Genomic DNA, 19,948 nt, shown 5'->3' with positions numbered 1-19,948 from the left:
CAGAAGGAAACGGGCTCTGAGGCGTTGACGGCATTGAGGTCATCTTGAAAGGCCTTCAGACCCCTTGCAGAAGAAGCAGCAGCACATCGCTTTCTGGGTTTTGTATCCCAACTTGGCCATGCCTCTGAGTACAGAAAATGACCTCAGGCTGGACCTGGTGGGACCCTCAGCCCCCAGTTAGATGTCCAGTCTCCCAACACAGCGCACAAGCAGAGCAGGAGCCTTGCAACCCAGCCAACGTGTTACGACCAGGAGGGAGCAGCTCTGTGCCCCACAAACGTAGAGCCAGAACTAACCGTGTTTAACGGCAGAAGCTAACCTCCCCTCCCAGCAAGGGACGTGACAAGTGTGGCTCTGGCTGGTTCTTCTCTCTTCAGTCTCTGCAGATGATGGACACGTGCCTAATACAGTTGCATAGAAAATATTCCATGTTACAGCAATAAGCCAAACAGAAAACAGATTACCAGTCACAAAGAAAAAACATTAAGAAAGGCACAAATGATACCACTCAAAAAAAAAAAAAAAAGAGAAAGTAATTAGCAACATCCTTGTGGGAACTGGACGAGAGGAGGAGATAGCCTTGTCAGTGGCTATGGGGTACTCTACGAAGGGAAAGGGAAAGTGAAAGGCTGAAGCTTTAGATAGCCTAGGGTTTCTGACCACCCATCTAATGTTTTTTGTCTTTGAACTACAAATACAAATCTAAATACAAATTAATCCCCAGCTCTGTCTGGGTTTGAACATAAGGATGCAGGTCTGGAAAAGAAATGCATTAGGTGGAAAGGGGAACCAGGCACCCCTTGTCCTGCATCTGTCGGTAGCACAACGATCTTCACAGTGCAGCTGTCTGGAAAACCCTGGTCTCCCAAATTGTAGTTTGAGATTTCCCACAAGTGTTTCTTTCATGGTAAAAAAGCCATGCAGTTCTTAACAAGTAAGCATCTGCCTTGGTATTGAATACTTTTGTTTGTATTGAGCCAAGTGAGAAAGAAAGCGGAAATCAGGAGCCCAAGTTTCAGGAGAGGAAAAAAAAAATTTTTTTCTCTGAACACCCTGATCTTGATCTGTAGTCATCTGAAGACATAGACAAAGCAGCTGAAATGTGCCTGGAGATTTATGAAGCTTTGACTCACACCCAACTGCTTTGTTGCACACCACACTAGCACTCTCATTTTGCTGCATTTTCCACTCCGCACAACAGATTTTAACGTTCAGTTGGGTGCTAGCATAAGAATTCGAGCATCAGGAAGAATCGCCCATCCCGATCTACATCTTCAAAATGATCAAGCTTTTTAGCTGCCAGAATCTGCTCTAAGAGGCTATGAGGTTTGCACGGCTAGAAGGCAGCGTGCTCTGCAGCCTCCTCACTCTTTAAGCACTCCATAAGCTTCATTTTTGGTGATTTCCCAAGTTACAGTGCAGCAGTCATGACCAAGGCTGGACTGAAGCCTTGCAGAGAGAAGGTGTTTATCTGAAGTGCTCCAAAATGAATTGGTCCAGGAGGCTGGTTTGGCTCATCCCCTGGTGAAGGGACAGGCTTTGGCTTAGCAGAGAGGCTGTCTGCAATGAAACCCTTCCTCCAGAGAAACCCCTCAGGGGACAGCTGGCTTTCAGGAGTTCCAGCAGGTGTGTCCATATTACTGTTTTAGCCATTTTTCTCCCCGACCCATGAGCAGCACATCTTTGTCTGCAGCACTGGCGAAGGAATAAACACTTCTCTCTTTCCCCTGAAAAGCTTACCAAGAGTTGGGAACCCCGTGCACTAAAGCGTCGCGGACCCTTTCCCTTCAGAATCATAGAATCATAGAATGGTTTGGGTTGGAAGGGACCTCAAAAGATCATCTAGTTCCAACCCCCCTGCTGTGGGCAGGGACACCCTCCACTAGACCACATTGCCCAAAGCCTGATCCAACCTGGTCTTAAACACTTCCAGGGATGGGGCCTCCACAGCCTCTCTGGGCAACCTCTGCCAGGGCCTCACCACTCAGTAAAGAATTTCTTCCTAACATCTAATCTAAATCAGCCCTCCTTCAGCTTAAACCCATTACCCCTTGTCCTGTCACTACACTCCCTGATAAACAGTCCCTCACCAGCTTTCCTGCAGGCCCCTTCAGGGACTGGTAAGCCGAAATTAGATCTCCCCAGAGCCTTCTCTTCTCCAGGCTGAACAATCCCAACTCTCTCAGCCTGTCCTCATAGCAGAGGTGCTCCAGCCCTCTGATCAGCTTCATGGCCTCCTCTGGACTCACTCCAACAGCTCCATGTCTCTCCTGTACTGGGGCCCCCAGAGCTGGACGCAGCACTGCAGGTGGGGTCTCACCAGAGCGGAGCAGAGGGGCAGGATCACCTCCCTCGACCTGCTGGTCACACCTCTTTTGATGCAGCCCAGGACACCGTTGGCTTTCTGGGCTGCAAGCGCACACTGCCGGCTCATGTTGAGCTTCTCATCAATCAATACCCCCAAGTCCTTCTCCTTAGGGCTGCTTTCAATCCATTCTCCACCTATTCTCAGCCTATAGTCGTGCTTGGGATTGCGCCGACCCACGTGCAGGACCTTGCACTTGGCCTTGTTGAACTTCATGCGGTTCACATGGGCCCACCTCTCCAGCCTGTCCAGGTCCCTCTGGATGGCAGCCACTGACACTGGGTTTTGTGGCTATTGTTCTGCTCTTGATTACACATTGCTCCCAAACAACAGGGTGGAGAGCCCAGGGATCCTGATGCTCAACACTTCCCTGCTTCGTGCAGACACTCCCTTTGAGCCTCCAGCACGGAGTGAATCCTGCGCCCCTTCAGGAGACAACTCCGATGATTTCCTAAGCTTGGTAGCAGTTGCTGCCACAGTATGAGTTGTATGAGGTTAACACGGATTTTTTGCTGTAACTCAAGGGCACAGACATTGGGCAGAAGATAGCAGACAACACAGCAGAGCAAGCACGCAGCAGGGAATCGTTTTGAAAGAGGTATCTGAGAGGGACAGAAGCTCCTGCTGTCCGTTCTGTACAGGAGGAGCTGGGAATCTCCGATTTCTTGCAAGATTTCACCAGTAAATTGACTCAAGTCTCTTGCCGCTTGCAGTAAGCAGTCTGCTGTCCCAAAGTTACTTAACTTTGTTGCCAGGAGGGGAGAAAATTCAGTTCACTGTCTATTGTTATCACTCCCTTTTTTAAGAAGAAAGAGAGAGTCCTCTGTTTCACAACCAAATTCTATTATTGCCACAGCCGTGAATAAACCAAACCACAGTAAATGGGAAGGATTAGTAACCAAGGACAAAGATAAATACAGCGCACATAAAAATGTCACATCCCTAGTAACTTCTGAGAAGTATATTTCTTTTGTCTCTGACTCTTGCCTTTCCCTTGCACATCTCTCTCTTTTAAACACAATCTGGAGCTTGTTTTCCCCACCTGCAGAGATGAAGAAGCGTGTGGTGGGTGTCCACCAAGCCACTTGCAAGTACCCAAGACTGCATCCATGTGCACCGACTTAATTAGATCGATTCCCTCATGTTTGTGGCTTTTTCACAGCGTGGTCTCTGCAAACACGTAGGAACACAATTCCTGCCCTGAGAGATGTAGGAACAAAGCTTTAGAGTCATTCTGACCATTTTCTCTTTGGGGTTGCATTCTGTGCTTTCAGCCACATGTTTCATCCAGGTCTGATCCACAGGCATAAATCCTGGAGCATGGCAGTTGCTTTGAACCTGAAGCGATGGGCGCAGAGCTCAAATTAACGCGGCTTCTCCGAAGCCGAGACTGTCCTTCAGCTAACACAGCCCTCACACTCCCCAGGGCTCTGAGCGCTGCTAATTCAGTCTGGTCAGCCCGGGCACCATCCTGCGGTCTGCCCGCTCTACCTGAAGTGGCGTTGAAAGGAAGAGTTCAGATGATTGCCATGTTTTTGTAAGACATGGTGAAGTTAAGAAAATCCAGATCAAGAGTTACATTCTTTCTGAACAGGCAACAACAGAAAGAGTCTTCCTAGAGAATCTAGAACAAAGTCTTCTAACATCACAAAATGAAAAATCCTCTTTTACAGAGTTAATTGAAGCCACCTTGTTGCAAGAAACCTGAACCAAAAGTAGAATTAACATCCTGATCACATCCTTCCCTGGAGAACTGTAACTTGCAGGCAGGAAACAAACGCTTTCTACAGTTTAAACCGATACCAAGTATTCTTAAGAATGTAGCTCCTTCCCACATGCTGGCCACCAATATCAATTTTTAAACCTCAATATGAAAAATTGTAGCTCAATGTAGTTTTACAGGAGATCTGAGAATTCCCAGCAAGTCGTATTCATCATGTGGTAATGAAATCAATACCCAATTTTCCTTTTTTTCAAAGGAACATTTTTCACTTCCTTTTGTTGTCATCTTTGGCCTCACTAAATAACTTCTTGCTGTACCTTTAGTACATATATTATGTGATCATAACGAGGCTTACATGCAACTCAGAGTCCTTACAGAAAAGAGAAAGACGTAACTGTTTAAGGAAAATTGGAGATAATTTACTCTCACCCAGTACACTTTCCATATTCTGGAACTTCTAACACTACCTGAAAGGCAGAGACTTGGTGTATTTCCAGAGCAGTATTTCTGCCCATAATAGGATCATATCAGCGCAACACTCCTCCTTGTATGTTTTCGTATGAACGGGTCAATTCAAACAGGGTACCTGCAATAACAAGTTCTTCCGATGATCTGTAACAACTATCGCACCAGTGAACCACGAAGATCAGTAACTTGGACACTAATGGAGCATTGCCTATTTCTGCCTCAAAATTTTATCTTTTTTGTCTGCTTTATCATTTATGTATCACAATATAGAGATGTTTCAGAGGGTGCTTTTGTGAATAACAAAGACATACAGTTAAACTGGGAAACTAGACACATGAGTAATTTAGGGTACGGTAGCAAGTTGCCGTATCTGCTAAGCTACTGTTCACTAGACCACATCCACTAAATTGCAATAACTCTGTGTTTCAAAGTTTAGCCAGTGGTAAGCGCAAAGTGATGCACTTTAGCTGAGCACTCTTCATGAGGGATGAAGAAAGGCAGAATCAGTCAGGGGTAAAGAACGTGCTCATGATAGTCGCTGTGACTCGGCGATGCACGGTTTGGGATAGCCTGCTTGCCAGAGGTAACTGCTTAAATTAGTGCTTCAGGGAAAACAAGTCCTGAGAGGGGGAAAGAAAAAAAAAAAAGCTTACTGTTGTTAGTCTTTCCAAACTCTTTACATCTCTATGTTTTTTGGTAGTGGTTTTAGTTTTTTAAAACTTTCTCTCACTTATTAGCTCGCCACCCAGTTATTGGGTATGGGATATGCTTCCATTCCCTGCAGCATTTGATCCAGATCCCTTTTAGATACAAAAAAATTAATGTTTTCAATTTAAATAGGGACCTTGTCATTTCAGGAAATTATTCTTGAAAGAAATATAGTTTTGTCTATTTATCTGGTTACGTAGGCACCGATCCCCTTTGAGCTGGCAGATTTGCAGGCTCTCCCTGATACTGGTCTGTTGGGAAAGCAGCTGGCTTGAATTCTGCAGGTGTCACCGTCTCCTGCCTCTGTCGCTCAGGCAGTTGTTTTCCTGCAGGTTCTTCCCAGTACAAGAGACATATTTCTTGCTCTTACGGAAATCCATATCGTCCTTCCCGGTAACAGAGGGTACTGCTGCTTTGCTTTTTATGAGTCCTTTATCTCAAGGGCAGCTCAGCCCTCACAGACAGAGCATGACCCCTTTTACTGCATTTTCTACTGCTGCTTCATCTTATACTTACTATCCAACAGCATTTCTCTGTTTTAAGAATTCAACTCAAAACCACACTGCACCTTTACAGAAAAAGAAGAAGAGAAGCTACTTTAAACTGGCCAAAAATTTAGAAGTACCTTCTTCAACTTTGTTTTGAGATGAAACACACGTATTTCTAGAATGCTGCGGCAGCAACTAAACATTTTCAGAAGCTCTGCTATGTCTTTATGTTGCACTTCACTGGATTCTAGTGAAAAGCCCAGGATGTTAAGCACTGAAATGCCACTTCTTTCCCAAGCAGTTACAGAAATACAGACCACTGCAGAGATGTATCTTCTATGGAAGTTGTGCCAGAATAACATTCAAGCTTCAGCATCGATTGTCAAATCTCTCTGTTGGAAACCATACATCTTGCCACACGTAGCCATTTAATCTTTCTTCTCACTTTATATGTCCATCTTTGTGGGGGGTTAACCCTAGCTGGAGGCCCGGTGCCCACCCAGCTGCTCTATCACTGCCCCTCCTCAACTGGATGGGGGGAGAAAAAGTGCGATGAAAGGCTCATAAGTTGAGATAAGGGCAGGGAGATCACTGAGCAATTACCATCATGGGCAAAACAGACTTCACTTGGGGAAAATTAATTTAATTTACTACCAATCAAATCAGAGTAGGGTAACAAGAAATAAAACCAAATCTTAAAATACCTTCCCCCCACCCCTCCTTTCTTTCTGGGTTTAACTTTATTCCCAGTTTTCTCTACCTCCCCCCCAGCAGCACAGGGGGACGGGGAATGGGGGTTACGGTCAGTTCCTCACACGGTGTCTCTGCTGCTCCGTCCTCCTCAGGGGGAGGACTCCTCACACTCTGCCCCTGCTCCAGCCTGGGGTCCCTCCCACAGGAGACAGTCCTCCACCAACTTCTCCAACATGAGTCCTTCCCATGGGCTACAGTTCTTCACCAACTGCTCCAGCGTGGGTCCCCCACGGGGTCACAAGTCCTGCCAGCAAACCTGCTCTGGCGTGGGCTCCTCTCTCCACAGGTCCTGCCAGGAGCTTGCTCCAGCGTGGGCTTCCCACGGGCCACAGCCTCCTTCAGGTGCCTCCACCTGCTCTGCCATCATCCTCTATGGGCTGCAGGTGAGTATCTGCTCCACCATCAACCACCATGGGCTGCAGGTGAGTATCTGCTCCACCACCAGCCTCCACAGTCTGCAGGAAAACAGCCTGCCTCACCATGGTCTTCTCCACAGGCTGCAGGGGAATCTTTGCTCTGGTGTCTGGCTCCTTTTTCAGTGACCTTGGTGTCTGCAGAGTTGTTTCTCTCAAATATTCTCACTCCTCTCTCCAGCTGCTGTCATGCAGCAGTTTTTTTCCCCTTCTTAACTATGTTTTCCCAGAGGTGCTACCACCATCGCTGGTGGGCTTGACCTTGGCCAGCGGCGGGTCCGTGTTGGGGCCAGCTGGCATTGGCCCTGTTGGACATTGGGGAATCTTCTCACAGAAGCCATGCCTGTAGCCCCTCCGCTACCCAAACCTTGCCACGCAAACCCAATACAATCCGAGACATTGATTTTCTCTGTTTTGATTTTTACCAAGGGGCGGTTAAGACAGCAAAACGAACAATAGCAATACTTTGTCCAGAAGTGCATCTGAGTGCAGAACAATACCTTTCAACACCCAGTAAACAAAGAAACTGTGGCAGGATGTCAGCTTTAATCTTAACCTCAAAGCAAATCAAAACCAAAGCTTGAGAGGACTCATCTCTCGATTTCTCCCTCCCCATGAGGCTCCTGGTCTGTGGAACAGAAAAGGGGGGAGGAACCAAAAACCAGCTTTTTAAGATTTAAAGGGATGCTGCGATTTACCCACTTTATAAGTGAGCTAGGAGCAGTCATGGCCTTGTAGATTAGGCACAGTAGTTCACAGCTGAGTTAGTCATCATGAGCCATGTCTTCCACGGAGCCTGTCGTGCTGGGGTCTTGCCTGGCTGCAGAGCAGCAGACCCAGAAACCATCCCTCTCAGCAGTCTGCTGCAACAGCTGAGCGCAGCTGAGCGTTTGCGCTTCCCAGAGGAAAACAGACAAAACTGCTTCGCTCTCAGGGGCCTGTGCAGGTTTTAAGCTCAAAAGGACAGAGCCAAAACAGACCAAGAAGCTGCACTCACCTTTTTGCCTCGTGGGCTTTGCTGTTCAGCAAATATTGCTCAGGCTGATGTGCAGACTTTTCCCAGGCAGAACGTGTCCCCTGTGAGAAAAAGCAACTTATTTCTCAAAGGATCTCTGCTGTCATGAGCATTTAGGGTGGCAAAATAAAACTCAACTTTTAGAACTTGCTCATTTTTATTATTCTACTATAGCCCAATAAAGTCTGTATCTTCATAAATAGGACCACTATGGTTCATTAGAAAAATGTTTAGTAACTGTCATCTTTGAGAAGCACGTACTTTGCCCTAGCTTTAGGAGATTTCTTCTTTATCCCCCAGCAGAGTAGAAAATCTTGCAGTTGTTTTGTACTCAGGAAAAGGGGAACCTTTCCTGTGATGACAGGGAACTGCCTGACACTTGGATGCTATTGGGACTTGAAAATATTTTCCAAGCTCTGTTGGCTACTTTTCGTTTTATTTTCCTTCCACATCTCTCACACCAAGTCTTAGTTTAGAGCTTATTTCATTATTTTAGCATTCTTTACATTCATGTGTTTGTGTACAGGTACACATACGTACAGCTACAGTGCAATATATTGCATTTACTATTGGCTGCGCAGGGAAGGCTCATGTCTTTGACCCAAGGAATAGCTTATCTTGAGGAAATGGCGCGACCGTAACACAGTGCCTCTTCAGAGCTGCGCTCTGCCGATTGCTCCAGATCCTCTCATTTTGTGCATCTTCCTTCCTTCTTGCCTGTTTCTCACCCCGTGGTAGCTGGGAATGCCTTTGCTGGGCCTTGAGACACCAAAACACCAGTCCTTTGTAATCAGAAATCGTCCCGTGCCTCTGGCAGATCTGTTTCTCCACTGAAGGGATGCCTTGCCCTGTAGTTTCTTTGCATAAGGCACATCAGAGCAACTTTAGGAGCTAGCTCAGCTTTACTGTTGCAGTGGCTCTGGCACAACTGTGTGACAGAAGTGAACCATTGTCCACAGGTAAACCACAGGAACTCCTTTCCAGCAGACTAAGGCACCACTCACTGAAACTCTGTCTTTTGTCTTGTGTGACGGTATTTGCTTGACTTTTTTGGTTCCCACAATTCTGCTCGGTAGACTCTAGTAAGAAGCTATAACGTGGTGGAGCAAAATTCTCCTCTAACCTCTTTCTGCCTTTACTTTTGATCATGAGTTTGTTTCAAATTTAGGAACCAAACTAAGGGACTATTGATACATACTGAACCAATAGCTCAAACTGTGCATAAACTGACCCAAAACCCAGAGAAACAAATGGAAAACCTCCCAACTACCCTTAGGGGGCTTTAGATCAGATTGTGAAACCAATTGTACTGGATCATGCTGCATCTGAGACTATGTCAGGTGTGCTTATGGTCTCACAGTCCTTCTCATCAATGACTATCTCAGGTGCTTGCAGAGTGACAGCATTTCCCATGCCCTGCACCTGGACTTACAGATTTAGTTAAGTCAACAGAACTGGACAAACATTTGTGGGCTGAGATGACAAGATTGCACTGAAAACAGTACAACAAATCCCAGCAGCAACAACTTACGACTCCTGCCCTGAGAGCTACGTTCATACACCTGGAGCTGCCAAGCCAAGTGGCAGTATGCTAACCTTACCATAGTTATTCATTGACGAACAGCCGAGTTTTGCAAAGGCCTGGGATTGAGGCATTGGATTGGGATTCCTGAAATAAACTTTGCTATTGACTGTCTCTGGGACACTCTCCAAATGAGTCAGGGTTAGATTCCAAGCAGCCTTGAGGAAATGCCTTGCGGCTTGCTGGAAATCAACCCCAGAGTCATGTGTCTGAGGTGCCCGCTGCAAGGGGCTGGTGCAGCCAAATGGGCCAGAGCTGCAGAGCCTGAGCAAGAACTGTGGGAGCAGCATGCTTAGAAGGAGCAACAAAGTGACCAGTTAAACAAAAATGTGCTTTTCCAAATCTCTCCTCCAATTTGCTGCTAGATTGAGCCATAAATGTGTTTTAATATGGGGCTGCTGTATTTCAGACCAATACTTTGTCCAGGAGGAAAGCCCACATGTTGTGTTAACAACTGCAATACAGTTCTCCATGGGCACACCAGAGAGAGTCCTAGCTTGTACTTAATAGTTCTAAGTGCCTCCCCATGTTGGGACACGAGTCTGTGCAGCTTTGAGCACAAAGGGCATCACATGTTAAACTTATCATGGGAACACTGCGGTGCAGCGCTGCCCAGAGTTGTGCAGCATCCTTAGCCTTTACTGTTCACCTCCATGGAAATTTGAGGTGCTTATCTTCAAGATCAACAGACAAAACATGCAGAAAATGGAGGGAGGGGCAGGGAGAGCACCAACAGGCTTTGGAAGTCCCTTCCTTTTCAGGACAGTTGTGTGCGTCTCTTGGTAAGGCTGGGAGAAGGTGCTTGGCAATGACAGTGCTGGTCTTTGCTGTGCAGACTCAGCAATCCCAAAAGATGGCCCAATTTAGGAGAAACATCACTTCTTACTTACCAAGGAGTTTTTCTAGCTGCATCTGGGCGATACATTCCTCAGCCATTTTTCATATTCCTGATTTTCTTGACTTATATTCCTTTGTTTTTATCTTTTTGCTTCATAGTTTGCTCTTTGAACATTCCTGCTCCTCCATTAACTTTTGCATAGTTAAAAATGATATAAATTATGTTTATGATAATCTACAACACTGAAAAGGATCAAGTACCTCCCAGCTTACAGTGATAGCCATTGGTTTAAAGGACAGAAACGAGGGTGACACCCCCTACTTATAGGATAGCAGAGAGAACAAAATGACACATCTGCCCTGGACAAACAGCATTGGTTGTCTTTGCCAAAAATACAACCTTCAAAAGGTAAGGCTTCAGAAGAGACATCATGGAGATGAAAATCAACATACCTAAGGAAACTGTAAATATAGTGAGAGGAAGCCAGAAATATGAATGAGAGTGTTTTGGACCACACAAGGAGTTGGTAGGCAGCTAGCCCTTCTGTCTTGAAGTTATTTGATGTAATTTATCACATCTGCAAGCACATACAAAACTCCATTCTTGGGATTATCTTGTTATTTTGTCCCACTAACTGCTCTGTACTGCTTTTCAAATGCTTGCCAATGGCTCTCCAAAGCAAAGGGCTAAGAAACCACTGTCTGACACTCCAGGCTGAAAACAAGTTCACCACGTTGAGATTTTTACACTCAGGAAACTCAAAAAGTTTCTAATTGTCTATCAAAGATAGAAGGAAACAAATGTGAATCAACAGTGCCATATACATTCCCTCTTAATATTTATGAAAGCAAATGAAATTAGTATCATTGATCACAAATAGTATAACAGAAAGCATCTGCCCATCCCACAGTCTCATAGGCCGTTAGGAGCTACAAAGTTTGGGCATCTTCTCTGTAAAAACCAAAGAAAACTATTGTTTCTGAACAATTTTTCTTTTATGATCAAAAGTATGCTCAAATCATTCTTTTGGATTTGAAGAACTATTTAATGTCTTTGTAATAAAAGATTTCAAAAGCAAATGGTTCTTTAGACATCATCTTTTCTTCTAATGGACAGGCTTTACAAGGGTATGGAAAAGTCTGCATGAGGTTTCTATAACAATGAAAGAATTCCGATTTATTGACAGAATGGTCCAGAATAGGAAACTTGATTTGCAAGTTGATCCAAAGCTAAACAGCTTCAATTTTCATTCCTCTTTTAATTGCATTCTATTCTCTGCAATTTCAACCACGCTGTTTCCTTCAATGCAATCCTAAACAAAGCTTTCTTTGTTAAGATTTTATGGAAATAGAGCCAAAAAATATTTCTGACTAAAAATACTTCTTTTGTCTTCAAAGAAATGTAAAGGTTTAGCCCAACAAATTACAAGAAAGATGAAAATAGCAAAAAGTCTCCAGAAGTTCTTAGCATTGAAATGTCTTTCACATGTTTGTTTGTTACATAACTTGTAAAGGCAAAGCTATGCTAATTAATTAAGAAATTAAGTAAAAGAAAAGGTGAAAATGTGAGAGACTTACATATGATTGTGCCTGTTACTGTGAAAATTAGGGTAGACACAAGAAAGTAAAAGGCAACAGGTTTGAAACAGATAAAGTGTGTTTTATTACCTCAATGAAATAAATTTGAAATTCATAGTCATGTAATAAAATTGTAGTCAAGAGCTTAACAGGATCCAGTAAAGGGCTAGAGACTCACAAGATTAAGAAGAACATTCATGTTTACCAGAAAGAGAACATAAATGCAGAAGAGGACTGAGCTCTTCTGCTCCCTGAACGAAGCCCTCTCACTGTGTCAGCACGAAGTTTCTCTGACCTGGTGATGGGTGAGTCACCAGCCCAGGGCAGTGTATTTTATGTGTGTACAAATTATGTGCCTGCTGACCCTTAGGTGTTTTTTCCATTTCTTTGGATAAGGAAACAGCATCGCCTCACTGTCTGTAGCATCTCCTAGGTGACTGATTTTGCAGTTGCAGAAGTACTAATGTATAGTCTGGAATTTTCAAAAGAAATGTTGTAGTTTTGTGCTTCATTGGGTGCACTCAGGTCCAGGCAGGTTATTCAAAGCAAAATGGGTGACATATAAAAGCAACTCCTGTAAATTTGTTTTAGGTATTGGAGAGAAAAGAGTGAATTTTGCATTCCTGATGCAGAGGTCAGAAAATTGAGAACAGAAGCATGTAAAAAAATAGCAAGCACCTAAATAATGTTATGGAAATTACACATGCCAGCCAACATAGCAGGGCTTGATGCTAAGTTTCCCCATAAGCCAAAAGACAAACTCCTTTATGATAGTGCTTTCTATTAATAGCACTACAGCTCGAGCTGGGTGCCTCTGAAGAGGGACCCCGAACAAAGAAATTCCTGGGCATTTATACCCTTACAATCTAAGTTCCCCTCCCCTCACACGATGGTTCAGACCAATAGTAATATTAAGGTCTGGGGCCGTCTTGCTTTTTATTGGTTTGATTTGTTTGCTGTTTTGTTACTAAGCGGTTGCTAAGTGGTCATCATCTTATATCCAGTATCACATCCTCTTAGGTCGGTTTTGGCCAATTCTGTAGTTAGGTATTCGGCATGTTGTCGTACAGTTGTTACAGTTCACGTGCCACGATCTATAGGCTTTGTCCAGTCTAGCTATTAATGTCTAAGCTGCTAGCTCTAAGTTTCAACTAACTTTCTCTACAACAGTCCTCTCTGTTTTTATTAACATTCCTGTTATCATATGGGAGCAGAGTATTTGTAGCCTCTAAGGTGTGATCACTGTTGAGACAACATTGGATCATTTTAAAAACTAATAACCCATAAAAAATTTGTTTTGCCTAAGCTCTTAAATTTGGTACCCAGGAGGTAAGACCACACTTTTTGGAATCCTGCTGGAGTATTGTCCAACTGTATTTTATGCATTAATTTTATTTGTTCCCATAGCTTTCAGACATCAACTGGAATCCTTTCCCTCTGTGTAATAAGCACTGCAAATGTCAGCAACTTCACCCGTAACCAGGAGCAGTAAAACCCCTTATTAACAGTCTTGGATGGTCTGCTAAACTAAGCATCTGGAGAGTCCCATGTCCAAGTAGCCCTGGAAAGGAAACAGAAATGACCTGACTTCGTAACTAACTCCTTCGTCCTTCAGAAATTCAAATGGTTTCAGTCTCCAAAGTAGAAATCATGGTAGGTTCCTCCATCAGCAGTCTTTGTTCATCGACTGAATGATCCTCAGGTAGCTGTTTAATGTGCAATTGGTGGATCCAGGCTTCCTTCCCCGTAACTTTTATGGCAAAGAAAGAACTTAATAAGACAGTATGCGGTCTCTCCCACCTGGGTTCCAGTTTAGATTTATGGGAAAATACTTTTATTAAAACTCAATCCCCAGGCTGAAAATCATGTACCTGTATCTCTGGAGGGGTGGGTTGGTACTGCTGAGCATGATTCCTTTTATGTTTTAAACTCTCTTGTAAATGCATTTGTATCCCCAATGCAAATTTGGTAACCTGTAGATCTCCATCTAGGAGGCTGGTCCTAGCGGGGACGAAGGTCCCAGCTACAGCTAAGTGTCTGCCAAACACTACTCCTGTGGATGACCGCGCTAGAGGTTGGTGAGGGGTATTTCAATATCCCAATATAACATAGTAATATTCCTTAAAACTTCAGGCCATTTCAAACCTATCTGACTATAAGTTCAAATAGTTTTATTGTTTCTTTTACTTTCATCGCAGCTTTTGATACGAGCTGGACAGTGTATTACAGCAATTTCCCTTGGAAGCTTAATAGCTTCCAACAGCATTCGGATTTCAGTTCCATTAGAAATATTCTTTCCTGCCGAGGTAAGGAACTCCCATTCTTTCCATAGCATAGCCATTGCATGACACACTGCAAAAGTGTAATTAGAATCGGTATAAACAGTTATCCGCTGATTACATCCCCACCAGGCTGCTTTGTTAATATAGTTCAGCCCCTTGGGCACTCACCAAGGGTTGTAGAAGTTCTGCTTCAAGTTCCTCACCACTGCATGATCTGTGTGTCCTTCTCCATTCACATCGTATGAAGATCCATCAGTGAACGGGGTTAGATCAGAGTTCTCTGGAGGTTGATCTTGCAGATCTTCCTGTACATGGCTGGAGTGAAACACTACCTTAGCACAATCATGATGTGGCTCACAGGTAGTAAAGTTGCTGGATTCAAAACATTACATCTTTTTAAAATAATATTATCCGCATTTAAAATTGCTAATTCACAACAATGTGCTCTTTGTGGGGACAAGGCTTGTTGTGGCATGTTGTTTAAGAATCAGTTCTACTTCATATGGGGCATGCGCAGTTCTTGGGTGACTCAGAATTAATCATCTGCTTCTTTCTATGATCGTCGCTGCTGCTGCTCTCACTTTAATACAGAAATTATTCCCTGCTGCTACAGGATCCAGTTGAGTTGAGTAATAAGCCACAGGGCAGCGATGTGAACCTAGCGTTTGGATAAGGACTCCGCTAGTTACTCCTTTGTTCTCATGCACAAATAGTTCAAAGAGCTTGGCAATCCCAGCATCGGAGCAAAAGCTAAAGTTCCTTTTACAGCTTGGAAAGCCTTTTCTCTCTCTGGACCTCCACGTATAGGTTCCAATTCCTCTGCCTTGGTAGCCTCTGTCCATGGCTTAACTCCAGGGTCTGCAGTATCCTGCTGCGCCTAAAAGTCCTCACAGTTCTTTCTTTGTTACCAGTTGAGGTATTTCTACAATAGTCTGGACCCATTCTGTCCTTCTGTTAATATCAATTCTAAATATTTTACTTTCTGCTGACACAGCTGAAGCTTAGAAAGAGAAGCACGGTGACCCGTTCTCTGCTAAAGCAGTACATAGAAAAATAGTATCTTTCAAGCAATCTTAGTATGTCTTGCTGGCAAATAACAAATCATCTACATATTGTACAAATACCTTTCAAATTTTCTCTTTGCCACCCTGGCATGTGATCCTTAAAATAGTTGCAGCTGTCAGAGGTGGTTTGGTTCGCAAACACACTTGCTATCAATTTATTATTAAAATTAACACTGAAGGTGGGGGAGGAACATTTTGCGCACACACACCCCCCCACTGCTGCTGGCCGCATTGCAAGAGGATTAGGGATAACATTAGAAACCACAGGGTAAGGCCAAGCAAAAGCAACAAGCGACACAGGGGGAGGAGTGTAGGGTGGTGTGGAGACCAGCTCTGAAGGTGCCTCAGTGAAATTACTCACAATTACTGCAGCTAAAGTTCTTCCTCAAGGTTTTCATACTCATTTTTGACCATGCTCTTTATGGTGGTCATATGCCCAATTATTTCATACATACCGCTAAACCGTTTGCTGGGATTTTTCATTTTCTAAAGTTTTCTGGAGCGTAGCTCATTTCTTTAATTGAACGATCCTTTGCAAGGCCATACCCCTGCTCCTCTAAGTGTTGGCCAGTCTTCCTTACACAATGCTATTCCTCTTTTTTTTTTTTTGCCAGATCCACAGTGCCATCTATTTTCCTCCAATTTTTTAGTACTTTGGCTAAGGGCATCCCCTTCTTTATGCCGGGTAAGTTCCCCATATCTGTATGCTATATTTGTGTGCCTTACACTGATCAGGCCACGCACATCTATCCTAGCACACTTTCAACATGGGACTCTAATCCACTCAGACTCAGAATACCTAGAGCACTCTTCCAAAGTGGGACCTGAACCCACTCAGACTCAAAATACTTAGAACAAGGTATTGGAATTTTAACATGCACCAATTTAGGAACGGAATTTTAACACTCACCGATTGGCACCTCCTGTCTCCAAAGTTCCCAAGTGAGCTCTCCCGATGCCGGCAATTGGACGTTTGAGACAAGAGAGTCCAACATCCATCGGTGGTTGCCTGGAGTCCCATCTGGGTCACCAAACTGTTATGGAAATTACACACGCCAGCCAACATAGCAGGGCTTGATGCTAAGTTTCCCCATAAGCCAAAAGACAAACTCCTTTATGATAGTGCTTTCTATTAATAGCACTACAGCTCGAGCTGGGTGCCTCTGAAGAGGGACCCCGAACAAAGAAATTCCTGGGCATTTATACCCTTACAATCTAAGTTCCCCTCCCCTCACACGATGGTTCAGACCAATAGTAATATTAAGGTCTGGGGCCGTCTTGCTTTTTATTGGTTTGATTTGTTTGCTGTTTTGTTACTAAGCGGTTGCTAAGTGGTCATCATCTTATATCCAGTATCACATCCTCTTAGGTCGGTTTTGGCCAATTCTGTAGTTAGGTATTCGGCATGTTGTCGTACAGTTGTTACAGTTCACGTGCCACGATCTATAGGCTTTGTCCAGTCTAGCTATTAATGTCTAAGCTGCTAGCTCTAAGTTTCAACTAACTTTCTCTACAACAATAAAAAAAGGCAAGACATGCACCACTCGAAGTTACCCCAAACACAACATGGAAGTTGTTTGCTGTTAATTGTCTTAAAAGTAGACATGTTTGCCCACACCACAACCTTTAAATCTCGCATTTCAAAAGAATGAAAAAGTGGTTTTTATAGTTTAAGCAAGGAACTAAGTCCACATGTTATATACTTTACACGTTATCTACAAAGGATGTAGCAACCTTACCGCCATGTTTATGAAGTATTTTATGATGTAATATCCCTCCTAGTTGATTTTTTTTTTAGTCCAATTGGCAGGGCTTGAATAAGGTTGAGCCAAGAATGCTTGCACTTTTTTTCTTGCAGTGTATGGGGGTAAAATACAGGAGGGGATCAAACATCAATATTAACTGACCAGCAATAAACCTGCAATACAGTTCATTCTTATTTGCTGGGATACAGCACCTTGAAACACATCTTTATCTGTGGTACAGAATGGGACTACAGCAAAAGTTTCAGCAATCACAACAATCATATCTGAGAAATAACTGATCTTGGTAAGTCATCTAGTGCAAATGACCCCAGTTGTCCAAATCGTTGTCTCCCAATCACAAGAACCTCTGGGGAAGGCAAAGAGTCTACAACAAGCTGTACTGATATATCAGTACAATTTTTGAAATCCAAATCTGCACAGGAAAGAAAAATAGACAAGAAAACTAGTGAGAGGGAATGGAAGCAGAAACAAAGAAAAATGGAGGGTGAAAGAGAGAAAGAAAGAAAAAGAAAGAACAAGGAAAGACTGGGCACATTTTTCTGTAATGAATGCAAAACCTAGCAGATTAGGGAATCTAATGAATTCTTGGCCAGGAAGGGAAGAGAGAGAGAAAATTTCTGGGACCTTAGAAACAAAGACAGGGAAAGAAATCCAGCTGCAAAGGTTTCTCTTCTCCCCTAATCCCCTGCTGGTTTCCCCATCTCCACACCTAATTTTCAAAGCCTGCCATCTGGTCCTTCTCTGCCTCAGCCACTTCATATGTGAGAGATGTGAATGAAAAATGACATTTCTGTTTCCAATTTACATTACTTCCTGCCTGATTTGCTGTCCTATTACAAATCTAAAAAAGCAACATCTAAAACTGGACCAGTGCGCTCTTTGCTCATTAAGATTTAACAGAAGTGTCTTGGCACTGTAGTTCAACAGTGCTGGTCCTGCTTTCCATTTGCTTCATCCAGGACCACACCAAGGCAGATTCAAATCTCCTCAACAATTGCCCACTCCTCCTAAAGGGTTGTGGCAAAAATAACCACCTTCCTCATCATACTTTAACACGGATCTAGGGCAAGAACAGACTTAGATATGCAGAATAGCATCAGGACGCCCCTGGGGCAGCATTGGTGGGTGGCAGGAGAGGAACCACCCGTGGCTGCTCAAGGGCTCGGTAGGGCTGTGGCTATTTAGGTGCTGTGGCTCTGGTGGTTGAGGTTCTGCCTGGTATGACTTGTATGCTCTGTCTTTAGCAGTTTTGCTTAGATTAGAAACAAAATACTGGCAGGGTAAAATTTTTGTCAGTTTTTGTTCAGATTTTATCTATGAAGAATTTCTTGCCTGAGGACAGTAACACAAAAAAATAATTTTAAATCTAGCAAATGTGCCTCTAATTCTATGTATTTGAAGTTGAGAAGAGGAAGAAAATGAGAAAATTATATACATAGCTTTATAGTTCAGCCTGTGATAATTCATCAAGCTAAACTGAATTTAAGCCATTTAAATTAAGATCTGTACAGGGTCTAATGTAGTTTACCTACCCTGTTTTAAATGATGACCTTAGTTCTTTCTCAGGTGACTCCTAAGATTGACAGGATTATTTGCTCTTTTGAGGACCATATTGTGCAGTTCTAAACATGAAAGCTTTAACTTCATATTCTGAATTCCTTCTCATCAATGTAATTCTCGTTTTGCAGCTACCAGAAACAAAACAAGGATCACTTACCCAGGGGGGTCTTCTGAGACAGGAGTGAATGACAACAGCTTGGACTGTGTCTGGAAACAGGTAGGGCTTTACTTGCCAGCATGGGACTGTGGGTTTGTTGGGATTTTGAGGTTTCTTTGTTTTTCTAAAAAAGGAGAAACAGAAATAGTGGAAGGAGAAACAAACTTCATAAACTTAAGGTATGGGACAACCACCTACACATGGATACTCCCCCATCCTTCTTATTCATGCTGCAAGGGTCAGGGCAACAGTCTTGAATGTCATCCTTTATGAGGAGAGCGGGTTATCTAAAAAAGCAAAGCACATCCACAATAATTTATTTCTGCTGCTGCCCTTCCCCACGTATACATCGAGAGAGCTGAATAACAGCACCCCAATAACCAACCTCATTCACACAGCCTCCTTGCTGACACAAGACCTTTACACCCATATTTACCATGTCAGTGTAAGCACTGCCTACACCAGTACTGCCTGAAATGCCATTACTGAAATGCCAGTGGGCATGTTTCTGCAAAGAATTCCAAGTTTTGGGGTTCAAAGGTTTGTGCAGGACAGACCAACCTGGTTCAGGCAGGCCTCACACACCATCACTGTCTGAAGTTGTGAGCGTGTTTCTAGAAGAGCCCCTGCAAAGACCACCTTCCCATCCAAATGTACTCCCAGGCATTTTATTTTGTTCTGTACCAGGTAGGTCTTTTCCTAACTTACTTTGAATCCTGTTTCCATAACTATAGATAACACTTGTTTAATTCACTTTTTAACTTCTATTTGAGTGACCATGAAACACTACATCTACACATGAGACATGGGCTTTATCAGCTTACGATATTTTTTTCCTGCATCCAGATGATGCAAGGATAACATAGCTGGGTACTGTGAAATCTTTGGTGAACCTGAATAAAGCACTACTGCTGTCCTTTGATTGCAAAGACAAACTTGTACCAACACTTCTCTGCTTAGTAGCAGGGCAAGTAATGCATTTGCCAAGTTTATTACCCTGAACCACTTTTCCCTAGCCACTATGACATTTAGGGCTCCTAGCATTTCTTTTTTGCTTCAACAGGTGTTGTTTGGTGCATAATAGCATTTAATCCTAAAAATTATCAATAAAAACATTGTTGATACAAATGCCTACATTAGAAATTAAATTGGAATTATTAGTAAACAAACAAAAAGATGTTAGCTGGTG

General features: G+C 43.4%; 2 long non-coding RNA genes across 2 annotated transcripts in view; one reads left to right on the top strand and one right to left on the bottom strand.

The window, feature by feature from the left end:
* LOC129214025 (uncharacterized) overlaps positions 1-19,948 on the top strand; it is a 38,335-nt gene that overhangs the window by 9,594 nt on the left and 8,793 nt on the right. Inside the window, exon 2 of the long non-coding RNA XR_008579605.1 lies at positions 18,731-18,819. This is a non-coding gene — a long non-coding RNA (uncharacterized LOC129214025). The remainder of the gene's footprint in view (positions 1-18,730; positions 18,820-19,948) is intronic.
* Positions 308-18,870, bottom strand: LOC129214027 (uncharacterized). Its single transcript, XR_008579607.1, has 3 exons — positions 18,760-18,870; positions 7,916-7,995; positions 308-401 (listed from the first exon to the last, which is right to left on the bottom strand). It is a non-coding gene; the product is annotated as an uncharacterized LOC129214027 (long non-coding RNA).

The sequence above is a fragment of the Grus americana genome, chromosome 17 (assembly GCF_028858705.1).
Source record: "Grus americana isolate bGruAme1 chromosome 17, bGruAme1.mat, whole genome shotgun sequence".
NCBI lineage: Eukaryota > Metazoa > Chordata > Aves > Gruiformes > Gruidae > Grus > Grus americana.
Note: the sequence above shows the minus strand (reverse complement) of the source record. Positions and strands in the feature narration are given on the sequence as shown.